The sequence below is a fragment of the Eschscholzia californica genome, unplaced genomic scaffold (assembly GCF_041429995.1).
Source record: "Eschscholzia californica isolate CP2 unplaced genomic scaffold, dmEscCali1.0.p SCAF_5, whole genome shotgun sequence".
Taxonomy (NCBI): Eukaryota; Viridiplantae; Streptophyta; class Magnoliopsida; order Ranunculales; family Papaveraceae; genus Eschscholzia; species Eschscholzia californica.
This window is the reverse complement of record NW_028238472.1, coordinates 7,954,786-7,969,704: the sequence shown is the minus strand read 5'-3', so window position 1 is coordinate 7,969,704 and position 14,919 is coordinate 7,954,786. Positions and strand designations below refer to the sequence as shown.

General features: G+C 36.8%; 1 long non-coding RNA gene and 1 other non-coding gene across 2 annotated transcripts; both read left to right on the top strand.

Annotated features, from left to right (window-relative positions):
• Window positions 1-357: 357 nt before the first annotated feature.
• Window positions 358-429, top strand: TRNAQ-UUG (transfer RNA glutamine (anticodon UUG)). The gene has a single exon. It is a non-coding gene; the product is annotated as a tRNA-Gln (tRNA).
• Window positions 430-3,298: 2,869 nt separating this feature from the next.
• On the top strand, window positions 3,299-5,543 carry LOC147536752 (uncharacterized). Its single transcript, XR_015225756.1, has 3 exons — window positions 3,299-3,843; window positions 3,919-4,031; window positions 5,113-5,543. It is a non-coding gene; the product is annotated as an uncharacterized LOC147536752 (long non-coding RNA).
• Window positions 5,544-14,919: the final 9,376 nt, after the last annotated feature.

Here is a 14,919-nt window from a genome sequence, read left to right as displayed (position 1 = left end):
ATTCAGACGTTTGTGAACCTTTAAAGGTCAAAACACTTGGTGGTGCGAGAGGTCCGAGTTCAATTCTCGGAAGCCCCTATTTGTTTTGATGATATTTGATTAATTGTTTTAGGTTGAAACGCTTTCTTTATTGAAATTGAAGACATTTCATTGGAAAAAAGAAACTTCATATCTAGGTTTGGTGTAACAACATGCTGAGTTTGTGTTTGGAGATGATTTTATATTAGAATGCAGACAGTTTAACTTTTTTGTTACCATCCAATGTAGTGGAAAACTAGTTTGGTGGAGAATTCATGTTTAATGAATGGTTTGGTTAACACCTTTAAATTCAGTACTATTTTGTGTTCAATATCAAATGGGCATTTGATCTAGCGGTATGATTCTCGCTTTTGATGCGAGAGGTCCCGAGTTCGATTCTCGAAATGCCCCTTTTTTTTATCATTTTCGTTAACACTATATCCTAATTCATGTTATGTGTTTACCGATCATGGTGAAGATTAAACTTAGAATATTGGAGAAAGTCTATGAATGTGAATCGTGAATTGTGTTGTGAGTTGTTTAACATCTGACTAGTATGCATTGGGAACCTGGGGAGCTTATAATCAGGTTATGAAGTGAGCAATTTATCTATAATGTAGATATTGACCTAATTATTTGAACAAAAAGTGAGCAATCTATCTATAATCTAGGTTTCATGAGTAGTAATTAAAAAAGAGTTAATTCTTATATGGCCCCCTACTTTGTGACCAGCTTCCTTTATGGCCCCCTTTTTTTCGTAAATTCAAATATGGCCCCCTATTTTCATGGAAATGTCCTAACTACCCTTCCTTTAAATCTTTTTTCAAAATAAAATCAAAAAAACAAACATAATTCCACCTCACTTCCCTCTCCACCACTTATCTCTCTCCACCTCACCTCTCTTCCCAAATCATCTTTCTCTCTCTCCAACTCACCTCTCTCTCTCTCCACCTCACTCTATCTTCTCCGATGAAGGTCGCCGGCCGAAAATTTTTCCGGCCGGCGACCTTCAACCTAAAAAAAAAAAAAAAATTTTTTTTTTCTACTCTCATCTCCCTCTCTCTCTAAAAACTCCGGCGAAGGGGGTTCCCTTCGCCGGAGTACTGGTCTGTTGAAGAACAGACCAGATCTGGTCTGTTCTTCAACAGACCAGTACTCCGGCGAAGGGAACCCCCTTCGCCGGAGTTTTTAGAGAGAGAGAGATGAGAGTAAAAAAAAAAATTTTTTTTTTTTTTTAGGTTGAAGGTCGTCGGCCGGAAAATTTTCCGGCCGGCGACCTTCATCGGAGAAGATAGAGTGAGGTGGAGAGAGAGAGAAGTGAGGTGGAGAGAGAGAGAGGTGAGGTGGAGAGAGAAAAAGGTGAGTTAGAGAGAAAGAAAGATGATTTGGGAAGAGAGGTGAGGTGGAGAGAGATAAGTGGTGGAGAGGGAAGTGAGGTGGAATTATGTTTGTTTTTTTTATTTTGTTTTTTTGATTTTATTTTGAAAAAAGATTTAAAGGAAGGGTAGTTAGGACATTTCCATGAAAATAGGGGGTCATATTTGAATTTACGAAAAAAAGGGGGTCATAAAGGAAGCTGGTCACAAATTAGGGGGCCATATAGGAATTAACTCAATAAAAAAACCCTAAATTTTTACCTCGTAATATCTTCACAAAAGGAGAAGAATCTAGGTAAAACCTAGATATTATCAAACTAAAAGTAGATATTGCCAAACTAAAACTAGATATTAGCCTATGTTTATGAAGTGAGCAATTATTTGGAAAAAAGATGGACAATCTATCTATAAGTTATGTTTTATGAGTAGTAATAAAATAAAAATCCTAAGTTTTATCTCATAGTTTCTATACCAAAAATCAGAAGTAAATAAATCTTTAGAGGTGGAGAATCAAATGTCAAACCTCTTAGAATTGGTAGAATATTAAGTGAGAAGATTGAAATGCCTAATTTTTTAGTGATTCAGTGAAGGAGCACTTTTCATAGATCCCCAAAAATGGAGAGAAGCCGTGTTGTACAACTCCATTTGGGCTGAAATCTGGGTATTATATTTCCATATGATCTGGACCGTTGAGGATAACGGTCCAGATCATAATTGAGAGGAAGGATCTAATGCTAAACGCGGGATAATTGGGGACTCAAGTGTAAAATCAGTACAAACTCAAATCACGTGATTCAAATTTGCTTTGCCAGGTGTCGTCGTGATACTAGTTCGCTTTTCCCTTCAACCCTTCGCTTTACCAATTCCCTTCATACAGCATTACTGTTAGTTTTAACCAAAACAATCTGTACATTACCCACCAAGGACACTCCCCACCTTACCGTCTAGGGTGAGGTGTACACAAAGAAGGAATTTGTGTCCTGAAAACAGCTAGTGGTTTTGAAAAGGTAATGATGACTGGACTTAGGTAGTTAACTTGTTAACAGAAGGATGTGAGGTTAATTTGTCTTTTGGGTGTTGGGTTTGACAAAGTCCACTTTAATAAGTCACGGTGAATCTGATTTCTTAGGCATTGATAATGAGATGGTGAATCTGAGTCTTTTGGGTGTTGGGTTTTGAACAGATCTTAATCTAATGATCTTTAATCTCATTCTTCTTAGCATTGATAATGAGACTAAACAAGATAAACCAGCTTCAATAGCTTTAGAATCTGAATTCTTACTAATCAAACTCAATAATTCAACTAATATACCTTCTTTTTCACCAATCAAGAGTTTTGATTCTTGTTCAAAAGCTAGGGTTTCTAAAAACCTAGCAGATCTCATCTTCAACTCTAAGCTTCCTTTATTTAAAATCAGAACAATTGAAGACAATATATCTTGATATCTCACTATTGATCTAATGATTTGTTTTTTTTCAAGAAAATCTGGTAAAAACATATCCAAAACCCTAACCCTAAAATTCTAAGTTTTAGATCAAAGTCAACATTAGCATTACTAAGAACAGGAATTAAACCATTAATATTTGCTAGGTAGAACAAACCCTAGCAATTGATTGAGGATGATTTGAATATAGAAGATTCAGATAAGAGTATTGTGAAATCAACGTTGGAGTAAATGAGAGATTCATCCAGGGTCTTGTTACCCATCAAGGAAAATGGACGGCTAGGATTGCATTTATTTTTGGACGGCTTGGATTGCATTGGTACTGTAGATTGGAGGTCACCGTTACAAGTAACGGCAGCTTCTTTAACTTACCCATCTTCCTTCTCCACCTCAGCTTGGATGGTGTGGTTGGGAGTAATAAATTATCATTTTCCTAACCAAAAAGGCAAAAACCCTCATTTCTATTTCAACCAGAATACCTACATTCTATTTCACTTTTTCTCTTTCTCGCTCTCTTCTCCTCATCACTTCAATGGTTGCTGCTCTCTCTCTCTCTAGAAGGAGATCAAAGCTCCCTCTCTCTCTCTCTTGAAGAAGAAGATCAAAACTTCACTTTATCTCTCCCAAAGATCATACATAAACCCTCTCTCTCTCTCGAAGATCAGAGAGTTAAACCCTCGCCAGATCCGGCGAGGGTTTTGTCAGATTCGACTTCTACTAAGATTTTTGCTGGTTTGTAGTGGTGGTTTAGATTTGTGGCGGGGCACTGATTTGTGGTGGTGCATTTGTGATCTCTGGTGAAGGTGTGATCTTTTTTCTGGTGGTGGTGCTCGGTTCCTGGTGGTGGTGGTATTCGGGTGGTGCTGGTGGTGGTTCCTGTTTAGAAGGAAGACGTTTACTAGAGCAAACAAGAATGTTTAGAACTTAAATCCAAAACGGAGAAACTAGAAAATCTCCAGCTACCCCTTTCAAGAAAATGTAGTTTCAACTTGATAACTCAATAGGTGATGTTTCATGGCCTCTTCTTAGTGTTTCAGCTACCCCATATAAAGCATAACATTTCTAAAGTTTTGTTTCAGCCGGGAGTGAGTGCCAACTTGATAATACACTACCACTGTCACAGTTTTCTCTTCTACTTTCTCTCTCTACAAATCCTTCTCCACGAATTTTGATCCTCGAGATCTTCTTTCAGGTGATTTTCATTCTCTTTAACATCAATACTTGTTATTTAACTTTAAAATTTGTTAGTTAATACGAGTATTTGTGAATTTCAAGTTCCTAATATCATTATTATCTTCTATAACTGCACTTTTTCAGTTTTAATTTGGGTTTTTTTTTTGTCTAAAAGTTGTTCGAAGTGTTGTTAATGATTAAGAGTGGTAATTCTAAGAATTAGTTTCTTTACATTTCTTCACACTTGTTCCTTGCTTAACAGTGACATTGAGTGCAATATTGGAGAAGGAAAACATTCGATGCGATTTCTCTGTTCTTGAATTGTAGATCAAATGATTCTTTTCTACTGTTTGTTTTATTTTTCCCTAAAGTTCTTAAAGAAGGTCCAACCAAAGTTTAATCAATAGTTGCTTGGGCAACAGATGGTCTGTTGGTTCGATTGAGAAACAACTATTGCTCTAACTAAATTTGCTCGTAAATGAAACTATCTCCAGATTGATCACTCATATATAATAAGTTGGGTTAAGTTAAGAAGAGGGTAAAATAGTATTTTTCGCGCTTGAAATTGTTATATTTAACTTTTTTTTTTTTTTTTTATATGTTGTTGATTGCTTTTTGGTGTTACATTTTTTATTTGGATAATGAAATAATGTGAGATTTCTTCTCACATTGATTTACAATTTAGATTTTTTTATCGGAATCTAGGGTTTCTTTGGTCGTTTTAAGTCCGATTCATTTTCACTATGACATTTAGGGAGATAGTCATAAAACTGAAGGTCTCTAATGTATGAATCATGATTTGGAGGTGATGCTAATCTTCGTTGCAACAGACATAACTTTTAGATTAGTCGAATTTGGAGAGTTATTCTCTATGGCTCTTTTATGTTGAAAAGGACTTAGTATCCCTGTCTAGGGATTCAAGAAACTCTCTATGCCCTAAGGCCTTATTCTGTCCATCAATATCGAAACCTGCCTAACCACTGCTATTACACACTCGCATCATGTGGCCCATATTTTCATAGTTCTTATTTTCTACATGTTCTAACTTTTTCTAGATATCGGATGGTGAGATTTTTGATCTTTTTAATTTTGTTTGACAGGTAACCAATGTCTTCGCCGGTGGAAGTTACAGAGGTGGATTATCAATCTCACCAGAGGGCAGACCGTTCGTGGATATGGGGTCTGCTCGTAGGCCTCATCATCGTGACGATCATAATTTCATGTTTTTGTTTGTGGCGGGAGAAAAGGCGTATTCCGACAACAACAACAGAAGCAGCAGCAGATGCAACTCCTTATGCATCTGCTGCCGCTTCACCTCTAGATCCAGCAGCATGATCAGCAGCTGCTGATGCATCAACTTCAACTTCCGATCCTCTACGCATTTAGATGTAGCCTAACACTTTCACTCACTAGATCTGAACCGGCCAAATATTGGCCGGGCATACTATCAGTACGTGAGATAATATACATTACTATTCCTTGTGCATCTGTACATGTGACACGATATACATTAAAGATATACATTAAATCTGAGTCCTCTCTGCTTTCTGTAATTCAAATACGACTTCGCTTCTTTCGACATGACATTCCCTACCCTGACTGAAAGAAAGAAAATTGATAATCGCTTCTTTCGCCATGACATTCCCTACCCTCACTGAAAGAAAGAGAATTGAGAATTCTATCTGCTGAAATCTACTGTACTGCATAACTACAAACTGATATTCTTAGAGCAGACAGATAAGTTATATAAATCAGTCGTTTCTTGTAGGGTTTCATGGAAAGCAAAACCATGTGAGCTCACATGTACCAGGGGGCCTACCATTGATGAAAATGCATATAAAATGGGTTTTCTTTTGCCAAAGATCATCCAAACAAAGCAATCTCTTAGAGTATGATCTCTGTTTGGTAAACATTCGACTATATCCGATGTCCCAAAAGGTCACATTGCCGTCTACGTTGGAGAGAGTGAGATGAAGAGGTTTGTGGTTCAGCTCTCCTACTTGAATCATTCTTCGTTTCATGACCTGCTAAATCAAGCTCAGGAAGAGTTTCGTTTTGATCATCCAATGGGTGGTCTCACGATTCCATGTAAGGAAGACATCTTCATCAATCTAACTTCTCAGTTGATGAAATGTATGTGAAATAAGGAATCCACATCAAGAAGACTAACTTAAAAATTTGAAAGCAACCTGTTGAAGAGTTGAGTACGGCATACGTAGATAGACTGACAAGATCTGCATCTTTTTTAGGAGTTTCTTTCATATACATTTTTTATTCTTCTCCTGATTATAGAGTCAAATATCGAAGCCCCTGTGTAATTCATTAGCTTTTTTCTTCTGGTAAATCATTAAGATAAGTCAGAAGATTGTAATACAACATAAAGTAGAATTTGAATTTTAAAATCCAATGTTTCTTATACTTGAGCAAAATTTCGTCTCACCAGGACTAGTTCTGCAGCTTCCAACATCTCACAAGTCGAAATCGTCCATACCGAACAAGAGTCATAAATGATGAGTATATGATTATGGTTCATAAGTTTGAAAGAGTTCAAATAGTTGTAACACTAGGGTAGCTACTTCTCTTGGATATTGGACACCTCGTTTCTTGCCTACACAAGATTTCTTTTCATTTTCGGAAGTTGGGATATTGTTGAAAGAAATTGAAAAGTGAAAGATAACAAATAGTTTGGGGCAATAAGATGCAAATAGAGTAATCAATATTGTATTGATAGGTGTCCATACATATTGTTTCTGTTTTCATTAACTTTAATTGTATGCTTTCTTACTAAAAACGGTATATATTTACACTAGATTACGGACAATTGAAATTACAAGATTGGAGAGGGTTCTTTCTCTTGCATAACTACCAAGTCACAAGGAATTTAAAAGAAAAGTAAGATCAATGAATGTTTCTTCGTTGTATGGAATCGTAACACCTCCAGTTGGATGATAAAAACCAAACTCTTCCTCAGCTCGATTTAAGAGGTTTTGGAATGAAGGTTGATTCAAGTATGATATTGGAACGAAAAACCTCTTCTTAGATTCACTCTCACCAACATAAACTGTAAAGTGACCTTTAGGGATGTCATTCGACCCTTTCCATGAAAAAGATCGTCGAAGAATCTTTGAAGGTAAGAGAAACCCCATATCCTTCAAAAATTACAAAACACGAACAAAAAGAAGTACTAGATTTTCGGAAAGTTCTTATGAAACAATGAGCTAAGAAAGAATGTGTATAGTTAAAATCAATGTACATTCATAACAAAATGATATTTTCAGACCAGACAGGTGGTTAGATAAGTTTCATATTTATAAATACTTGTCTGTTGCTTCATCTAACTTAGAGATAATCACAATAAACAATGTGTAGGGAAAAATTTAATTCTCATTTGTGAAGGGAGAGGCTGCGAAAATTTGTCATTTGTGGTAGAACTTAACAGTCTCAATGGAAAGCAAAACCATGTGAACTCACATGTAACAGGGTTACAGGGGCCTACCTTGATGAAAATGCATATAAAAGGAGATAGAAGCAATACTTTTACTCCAAACTCAATTCCATTGTCACCCCATCCTTTTCTCTATCAACCTTTTCAAGACTCTAACAGCTTCAATTGTTCTTCTGAAAAATGGGCTTTCTTTTGACAAGAATTGTTCAAACAAAGCAATCTCTTAGAGTACCATCTCTGTTAGGTAAACATAAATTGGATTCGACTATATCCGATGTCCCAAAAGGTCACATTGCCGTATATGTTGGAGAGGGCGAGATGAAGAGGTTTGTAGTTTTGGTATCCTACTTGAATCATCCTTTGTTTCAGAACCCACCAAGTCGAGCTGAGGAATAGTTCGGATTTGATCATCCAATGGGTGGTCTCACGATTCCATGTAACGAAGACATCTTCGTCAATCTAACTTCTCAGTTGAATTGTTTGTGAATGAGACAATTATCATTATCATGAAGACTAACCCAAGAATTTGAAGGCAACCTGTTGAAGAGTTGTACAAAGCACAAATAGATAGACTAACAAGATGATCTTCTAAACTAGTGTATAATTCATAATCTTTTTTTTCTTCTGATAAACCAATTGAAAGGGACTCAGAAGATTGTAATACAACATAAAATAGATATCAATAATGAAATTATATGTTAATTTCTTTTATTTGAAAAAGATAAAACAATACCGTCAATACCGATTAAGGATCATAGATCAAGATGTGATTAGGGTTAAATAGGTTTCAATTTTCTGTCTAAGCCTTAGTCCTTAGACCCAAGTTCATGGCTAAAGGGTTTTGTTCATTGCCAAAGGCTCTGTGAGCAAACCTAAAAGCCCTCAATACTTGCTAAGCTTGAGCATACACTTATAGCTCAGCCTGCCCAGGACCCAGACACTCTCGATGTGGGCTATCGCTGTGTATATATATGTAGCACGAGTTACTTCTTTCGTTTTGTTTTTCACACATGTCGTTCATTTATTCGATTATTGCCTAAGTAAAACATATAGATAGAATACTTTTTCATACTTTTTCAGTACTCTTGTTAGCAAAACTCGAGAAAATTTGATTGTTTCACTCTTCTTCCATGATAACTAGCTTCTTAAAGAGAAGCAAGATTAAAGGATGTGACTTGGTTGTGAGACCACTCAAAACCAAACTCTTTCTCTACTTGATCTAGATATCAATAAATGAAGGTTAATTCAAGTAGTATTGATGGAGACCATCTTCCTATTGGGCCTCATGGCCATGGTGATAGTGGGCCTCACGGTCAAGAAGCTACATTAGCGTAGTTTCTATAATTAAGTATTTAGGGTTTCCATAACTATGAGTGTTAGCAATCAAGGAAAGTATTATTAGTAGTTATCTTATTTCCTTATTTGAGTCTATCTAGGAAAGTACAATCTCTATATAAGAGAAGTCTAGTCTGTCTTTGTTAACCAGATCAGAGAATATTATGAATCAAGTTTATCGTTTATTATTAATCAAGTTTATCGTTTTATCGCTTTTATCGTTATTTCATCAGCTTTACTTCATTAGTTTAGTTTAATAACAATGGTGGATTCCATTACTTTTACGCTTCCGCAACAATCTACATCAGCTGGTATTCAGAGCTTTAAGAATCTGGGAACAGATAATGCTTTTTTAAATACTTCTCATCTTAAATGTTGGAATAATCTTCCGCGTTTAGGTTGGGATCCTTTAAGAGATGCACAACAACTCTATGTTGATCGAAAAGATCAAAACAATATTAATGTCGATTCCAAAATTCCAATGTTTGATTATCAATATCATATAGATTTTTGGATTCAACAGATGGAAGATTGGTTTATAAACCAAGAGGTTCGTGATGAAGATAAGGTTTTTATTCTTGAACGACACTTGTCTACAAGAGTGTATGAAAAATACAACGAGATGCAATGGAGACTCGTTAATGAAGGAAAATCGTTCGTAGATGATTGGAATAAAGTGAAAAGTATTTTTCGATATGCTTTTCTCCCTTTACATGAATACTTATCTTTTATAGAATCTCAAATCCAATCGAACAAATTATTATCCGAAATTCCTTCGACTACCATGGTCAATATTATTGAAGGAGAGGTTTTTGATAAAAAAAATCCTAGTTTTTCAATAATGGAGAAAGAAAATTTCGATGAGACAGATCAAGAAAAAGAAATTCAACTGACTAACACAAGCTCGAATAAGTTGTTCGATCCATATATGATTCCGGGAGACGAATTAGTTGTGTCGAATCATAAAATACTTTCTCCTCCATTGATTTCTTCATGGCTTTCAACTTCAAAGAATCATACAAACCAATCTTGATGGCCATCCATTGTTTTTCCAAGAACAAGACAGGTTGTATATGTGACCTCTTTCGTCAAACTAAAAGACGACGGGCGATGTCGCAATTTACTAGACGTATCTACGTTGGTATTGCTTTTGCGAGTATCTTGGCAATATATGTTTCACATTATAATTGGTGATATTGTCAATATTTTTCTTCTTCGGATTTTCGGCAATTTTCGTGAAAAGTGAGAACTAAGGATTGCCTTCAAACTCGTCGCCGAAGTTACCTTCAACATCGCTGATATATATCCTCATTACTTGGACGATCCGCTTTATGACAACACCAACTTGGGGGCAAGTTGTTCCGCAGCGGGGGAGTATGATGGAGACCATCTCCCTATTGGGCCTCACGGCCATGGTGATAGTGGGCCTCACGGTCAAGAAGCTACATTAGCGTAGTTTCTATAATTAAGTATTTAGGGTTTCCATAATTATGAGTGTTAGCAATCAAGGAAAGTATTATTAGTAGTTATCTTATTTCCTTATTTGAGTCTATCTAGGAAAGTACAATCTCTATATAAGAGAAGTCTAGTCTGTCTTTGTTAACCAGATCAGAGAATATTATGAATCAAGTTTATCGTTTATTATTAATCAAGTTTATCGTTTTATCGCTTTTATCGTTATTTCATCAGCTTTACTTCATTAGTTTAGTTTAATAACAATGGTGGATTCCATTACTTTTACGCTTCCGCAACAATCTACATCAGCTGGTATTCAGAGCTTTAAGAATCTGGGAACAGATAATGCTTTTTTAAATACTTCTCATCTTAAATGTTGGAATAATCTTCCGCGTTTAGGTTGGGATCCTTTAAGAGATGCACAACAACTCTATGTTGATCGAAAAGATCAAAACAATATTAATGTCGATTCCAAAATTCCTATGTTTGATTATCAATATCATATAGATTTTTGGATTCAACAGATGGAAGATTGGTTTATAAACCAAGAGGTTCGTGATGAAGATAAGGTTTTTATTCTTGAACGACACTTGTCTACAAGAGTGTATGAAAAATACAACGAGATGCAATGGAGACTCGTTAATGAAGGAAAATCGTTCGTAGATGATTGGAATAAAGTGAAAAGTATTTTTCGATATGCTTTTCTCCCTTTACATGAATACTTATCTTTTATAGAATCTCAAATCCAATCGAACAAATTATTATCCGAAATTCCTTCGACTACCATGGTCAATATTATTGAAGGAGAGGTTTTTGATTAAAAAAATCCTAGTTTTTCAATAATGGAGAAAGAAAATTTCGATGAGACAGATCAAGAAGAAGAAATTCAACTGACTAACACAAGCTCGAATAAGTTGTTTGATCCATATATGATTCCGGGAGACGAATTAGTTGTGTCGAATCATAAAATACTTTCTCCTCCATTGATTTCTTCATGGCTTTCAACTTCAAAGAATCATACAAACCAATCTTGATGGCCATCCATTGTTTTTCCAAGAACAAGACAGGTTGTATATGTGACCTCTTTCGTCAAACTAAAAGACGACGGGCGATGTCGCAATTTACTAGACGTATCTACGTTGGTATTGCTTTTGCGAGTATCTTGGCAATATATGTTTCACATTATAATTGGTGATATTGTCAATATTTTTCTTCTTCGGATTTTCGGCAATTTTCGTGAAAAGTGAGAACTAAGGATTGCCTTCAAACTCGTCACCGAAGTTACCTTCAACATCGCTGATATATATCCTCATTACTTGGACGATCCGCTTTATGACAACACCAACTTGGGGGCAAGTTGTTCCGCAGCGGGGGAGTATGATGGAGACCATCTCCCTATTGGGCCTCACGGCCATGGTGATAGTGGGCCTCACGGTCAAGAAGCTACATTAGCGTAGTTTCTATAATTAAGTATTTAGGGTTTCCATAATTATGAGTGTTAGCAATCAAGGAAAGTATTATTAGTAGTTATCTTATTTCCTTATTTGAGTCTATCTAGGAAAGTACAATCTCTATATAAGAGAAGTCTAGTCTGTCTTTGTTAACCAGATCAGAGAATATTATGAATCAAGTTTATTGTTAATAAAGTTTATCGTTTATTATTAATCAAGTTTATCGTTTTATCGCTTTTATCGTTATTTCATCAGCTTTATTTCATTAGTTTAGTTTAATAACAATGGTGGATTCCATTACTTTTACGCTTCCGCAACAATCTACATCAAGTATATTGGAATCACAAACCTCTTCTTGAAATGGGTCTCTGCTACATTAACCGTGAAATGACCTATTGGGACATTATCGTGCACTTTCTTAGAGATCGTTTGAAAACACGCAAACGAATACCCATTCTTTCATCTCTCTGTCTAAATGATTCCTCTCGGTTTAACAACATATATGTGATGACCAACCCATTAGGTTGTATTCTGAACTGGTTCATAATTTCTATTAGAACTTTAAAGTTCAGATTATTTGTTTAAAGTTGTAAGAAATCCAGAACTTCCAAATGCAAAATTTGGCCCATGAATTTTTAAGAGTATTTCTTTTATCACAATTTTGTCTATTTCAAAATTTCACCAATTTAATTGTAACTTCAAAGTTCTAATATACTGGGACTAGGTAAAGTTTAGATGAGTTAGGGATATATTGATATCCACATGAACAAGTGGTTTACTTGGATTTCATCACTATTATGAATTCCCAACGGTTGAAACCTTTCTGATTACAAAATTTCATGGAATTGGGGAAATAAAATATTTCCCCCAAACACAACCTCTTCTAACATCGGGAGAATTCTTTTTGTCACTCTCCATCAGTCTCTCTGCCTTTCTCTCTTCTCCCTCTCTCTCTGCCTTCCTCTTTCTCTCTAAGTTTAAGAATTCGTCTGGAACTTCTTTTTTTCTCACTCCATCTGTCTCTCTGCCTTTCCTTTCTCTCTCGAAATTCACGAGTTAGTATGCAAAACCAGACTAATGATGTCTGAATATGGGCAACCTAAACGCAGACGAAGTTGTTTGTTTGGTAACACTACCTCGTGTGGGAAACCAGTCTACTCGAATTGCCATTGGCGGAGCTAACATGGACAGCTCAGATTGTCCCACCTTACTTCTACCATTCGAACTGGGACACGGTAAAGTTAGATGTTATCAATATGGTTAACAATTTTTTCTCCCAAAACTATCTCCCGCCTGCAGCTAATCACACCCACATCTGCTTGATACCTAAAACTAAAACCCCTCAAACCACCTCAGATTTTAGACCCATCAGCCTCCTAAACACCACCTACAAAATGATCACTAAAATTCTGGCCAACCGGCTGAAGATGGTCCTTCCAGAGATTATATCCCCCTTCCAGGCGGCTTTCGTCCCTGGCCGACAGATCACTGATAATATTATCATCAGTCAGGAAGTGGCGCACTCCTTCAAAGGGAAAAAAGGGAAGAAAAGCTATTTTGGTTTGAAGCTGGATATGTCTAAAGCATTTGACAGGGTTGAGTGGTCCTTTCTAGAACGAATCATGTTTCAGATGGGTTTCGCGGAGCAGTGGATTAATTTGATACATACCTGCATCTCCACCTCTTCTATGGCGATACTCATCAATGGTCGCCCAGGTAAGAACTTCAATGTCTCTAGGGGAATTAGGCAGGGAGACCCTTTATCCCCTTTTCTTTTTGCTTTAGCTATGGAAGGCCTCAGCCGCCTCCTGGAGTCCAAAAACAGTCAAAACCAGTTCATTGGCTTCACCTTCCCTAGGTCGGAGTTAGCGCTCACCCATCTTCTTTTTGCTGATGATTGCCTCATTTTCGGTCTTAACTCTCTTGACAATATTAATACCCTCCACAACATTTTAGATACTTTTAGTGCAGCCTCGGCCCAAAATGATAAACTATGCCAAATCTACTATCTTCTTTTCCAAAAACACCCATCCTAAATTCAAGCGCATCATCACTCGTAACCTGAAAGTTCACCAAGCTTCCTCTCTTGACAAATACCTGGGCACTCACCTCTTCATCGGAGCCAATAAAAAGCAAGTTTTCTCCTCCCTCATTAACCAAATCCAACATAAACTCTCTAAATGGCACACAAATCTCCTCTCCCAAGCTGGCCGCTCTGTAGTGATCTCCACCATAGCAGCGGCCGTTCCCCGATACCAAATGCAATGCTTTGCCATTCCTAAAGGCATTAGCAATCGCATTGAGACCATTCAGCGGTCTTTCTGGTGGGGAAAATCGAAAACCATCCACACCATCAACTGGCAAAAAATATGCAAGCCCCGCAGATTGGGGGGGCTGGGTATTAGATTACCTTCTCTGGATAATGAAGCCTTCATCAGTAAACTCCTTTGGCGTGCTCTCAAAAACCCCGATTCTCTTTGGACGAAGATCCTTAAAACTAAATACTATCCGAAAGACACCAAGCCTTCTATGGCTAAATCTAACCATTCCTGGTTCTGGAAATCCATGATGCAGCGTTTCAAACAGGTCCAGGAGCTCATCTTTTGGGACGTGAATAAGGGAACCAATATTAACATTTGGGAGGACTACTGGATTCCGAATCACAAACCTCCGATACCGAACTTGCACAATTGCGGATTAATTACAGTAGATCAGCTTATCAATAATAACCAGTGGAATGTGATCCTGATTCACCAACTTTTTGACAGCGAGGTCGGCAGGGCGATCTGCAGTATCAACCTTCGTCAAGATAGAGATGACTCTATGAAATGGTCTCTCACCAAATCAGGTAACTTCACTATCAAATCCATGTACTTTCACTTAAGAACTCAAAATATGGACTACCATCATCCCGAGTGGAACTATATTTGGAAAATACAAACGATACCCCGGATTAAACTGTTCTTATGGAAATGTTGTACCAACAGTCTTCCAGTTCGTGGACAAATTGGTCAGTATATAGGTAATGTCTTTAACTGTGGTTTTTGCGATAAGGTTGAATCGTTATCACATATCATGCTCCATTGTACTTTTTCTCGTTCTATCTGGTTTTTCTTTAATGTCAGGGTGGAAAGTATTGACAACCTTCAGGACTGGATTTCGAAATGGAAATCCTTGGAACCAGAATTGCAATCCCTTTATGCAAATATTTTGTGGTTCAT